Genomic DNA, 3484 nt, shown 5'->3' with positions numbered 1-3484 from the left:
ACCAACAACATAGAATTAAGAAGAGCACGGCTGAGAGCTGACCAACTATACAAAGAAAATTCGATAATGATAAAAAGTTTACATCTGATAGAAAGGGAGACAACTATCATCTCTTGGACTTGATCCATCAAGGTCGATGTCAAGACCACCAAAGAAGTTATCACTGGAGAGGGCTTCAAAGATTCTCCTAATAAAAAGAAGGCTATTAAGATTGCTAAAGTGCAAATAAAACAAGAACAAAGAAGCTCATAGAGGAGAAGCGAAAAAGTCATACTTACTCTCGAACCAAAACATTTGTTTTCTGGCAAGAGGTCAACCGGCATAACAGATAGGCGTTAGTGAAAGCGAGAGTAATGCTCTTGCATAACAGTATGCTCTTGTGTCACAAAAGCTCTGGTGATGGATATAACAAGACATAAGTCCATTCAATCTGTTTTATCTCATAAGTGTTTTGTTTAAACAATACCATATCAAAAATCCACCTAAAACAAGATAAATGTTTTAAATAATGGTCTCATCATAACATTCTTCGTACGTTTAGTAACTATTGGTGAAAGCAGCCTTAAAACTGCAATTTAATTATGCTCAATATTATAAATTCAATTATTCATTATGCTCAATATTATAAAATCAATTAATCAATTATAAAACTATCACATTGCAGAAACTATATGCAAATGTGATAAATAATCAAATTACAAAACCAATATACCCAGCAAAGAAGGATGACATATTTGTAAAGTCATTTTTTATTTCACAAAACAGTTTTAAGAATTGCTACATTCACAAGCCGAAGATGAGGACATGTATGAACAGAGTATAGATACACAAAATACCTAAATTCTATACGATTTAATACATTCCAGCTTGACCAATGATCAAACTCATACTCATACTCATAAACTTAAAATTGTTCTACTCAATTTTTCTTTTATCATACTCACTCACAAGGAAAAAAAGCTGACTCATAAGAAGAATTATATGAGAATTAAGCTCAAAGTTTCTTCAATTTTTGAGAAAATAATCATAAAAATTTGGACTCACCTTCTGAAGCTTATATTTAAATTCCTGAACCTTTTGATTTGGAGAACGAACTCATCATCGATCTACTCTCCAATTTCTCTAGGCAACGAAAAAATGAGAAGGAAAAAAGGAAAATCAATCACTTATATATACCACCAAATAAATTAATAAAGGAAATCAAAATCATCAAGGAAAAGTTTATACCTCGTCCGATTAGGAAGAAAAAAGGAATAAACCTAAGATGCAGGCGGTGGAGGAAGACACTGCAATTTCGCTGGCGTTCGGCCGAATGTGATGAAAGTGGGGAAGACACTCCGCTGTAGAATCGGAGAGAGATTTCAAGCGAGAGATTGTGGATTCCAGTTGTGGATTCGCCGAATTTCAGGAGGAATTGATCGGTTTGGAGGAAGATGAATGAAGGAAAAATGAGAGTAGAATTGGGGGAGGGTTGAGTTAATGACTAAGCTATTGAATTAGAAGTTAAGGGTGAGAATTAGAAGTTAAGGGTGAGAATTAGATGTTAGGGAAGGAGGAAAAACCGCGGTTGAGGCGGCGAACTTTCGCCGGAGAACAATACAGTGATGCTAAAGATGAAAGTAGGGATAAAAATGTGAATGCATTTAACGACGCATTTACGAAAGTATCCCTAATTTAAAGACGCAATAGTTTAATCGTCTCTAACTTAACTACGCTTATATTTAGCGTCCTTAATTTTGTTTATTTTTAAAATTTTGCAACGCAAATGACTGCGTCACTAGTTTTGCGTCTTTATGGAGTATATTTGTAGTGTCTCATAATCAGTAATTAATTCAATTTTAAATGTTAAACGTAGAAGTAACTAAAGATCTAATTAATAGAATAGGATCCTAAAATATTCATAAATCAACTAAAAATTAAAATTAAAATTGAAGAAAAAATAAATCAATAGTTGCACATCCAAAGATCGATGAGATAAATTATCCCAAGTACTGTACTCCCAGCGTTTCACTATAGTTGAGGCGGAATTTTTGGGCACGGGTCTAAGATCAAAGGGAGGTTGAGTGTGATAAATAAATAGATAAAAAAGTAAGAGAGTGGAATATGTAGAGAGAATAAAGTATAAAGTGAATAAAGTATAGAGAATAAGGTAAGAGAAAGTAAAGTGAGAAAGAGAAAAAAGTTACCATACATGGAAATGACTCAACTATGAAGACAATTCCCGAAATGGAAAAATGACTCAACTATAGTGAAACAGGGGGGGTATTTGATTAACTAGTGTCATCAGTCGTGCGATGCGAGAGTCAAAATATTTTTCCTTTTACTAATTTTATATTATTAATTAATCAATTAAAATGAGAAACAATATAATTAAATAAATTTTTAATTTTAAAAACATGAATAATACTCCCTCCATTCTTCTGTAGCTAAGTTGTATTCCTTTTTGAATTATTCCATTGTAGCTGGGTCATTTCTTCTTTCAGCAAAAAACAATGCATTTTTTCTCTCTTACTTTTTCCATCTTTATTTCTCTATCTTTTTTCATTTCTACTTTATTCTCTCTTTACTTAACTCACTAGAACAAATCTCATGCTGAAAAGAAACAATTCTACTAACAGAGAAAGTAATACTTTATTAAATAATTTAACAGAGAAAGTAATACTTTATTAAATAATTTAAAATATAAAATTAAATAAGTTCACAATTAAAACAACATAAACATATATAGTACTATTAATTAGAATATTTACAATCTCTACTAAAGACAGCAATCAAACTTCAATGAATTTGAGATATATATGAATTAGATATTGCATGCAGTAGTCCATGGCTCTACTTGATACACATAATGACAATATAGATTTGAGGTAAAAGGCCAAAGTTTTAGTGTAGCCCAATAGCTTAATATATATAAAAACACATTTGTATTCACTTGTGGAGGTGGATCATCCAAACAGCTCCCAAAAAAAAAAGATAATTGTTATCAAGAATTAAACTAAATAAATAAAATAAAGTGTACTAAACGAAAGTGGCACTTACAGGTGTTGCTAACATAATAGTAGTATATTATTTCCCTTTATATATAATCTGAGCATTATATATTACTGATTGTTATATAAATACTATGTAATGCAAAAACTAATTGATGTTAATGACATAGCAATAAATAAGTAAAAAAAATAAGCTATAGAAGTGTTGCTAAATTTTTTCCTAAATTTGATATAAAAAAAAAAAAAAACTCTCCTATATAGTATTGATAAGAAATGGTCATCATTTAATTTGTGTTTTATTTCACTATCTTTGGACAAATGCCTGATTTTTGTAATATTAATTCTATTATCATTTATTTCTGTAAAAACAGATATTTAATGAGTTTTAGGAATTATATAGGTGATTTTACAAAATATGCATCTCAGAAAGTTGAGATGAGAATTGATATCGAACAAGTTAGGGCATGAATGCATGACCATACATTCATACTAAA

General features: G+C 30.5%; 1 long non-coding RNA gene across 1 annotated transcript; it reads right to left on the bottom strand.

Moving 5' to 3' along the window:
- Window positions 1-12: 12 nt before the first annotated feature.
- On the bottom strand, window positions 13-1652 carry LOC125198390. The gene is made up of 4 exons (XR_007172396.1): window positions 1228-1652; window positions 1045-1122; window positions 279-393; window positions 13-187 (listed from the first exon to the last, which is right to left on the bottom strand). It is a non-coding gene; the product is annotated as an uncharacterized LOC125198390 (long non-coding RNA).
- Between the last annotated feature and the right edge of the window lie 1832 nt (window positions 1653-3484).

The sequence above is a fragment of the Salvia hispanica genome, unplaced genomic scaffold (assembly GCF_023119035.1).
Source record: "Salvia hispanica cultivar TCC Black 2014 unplaced genomic scaffold, UniMelb_Shisp_WGS_1.0 HiC_scaffold_1408, whole genome shotgun sequence".
Classification (NCBI taxonomy): Eukaryota; Viridiplantae; Streptophyta; class Magnoliopsida; order Lamiales; family Lamiaceae; genus Salvia; species Salvia hispanica.
The sequence above is the reverse complement of the archived record's forward strand: the minus strand, read 5'-3'. Positions and strand labels throughout refer to the sequence as shown.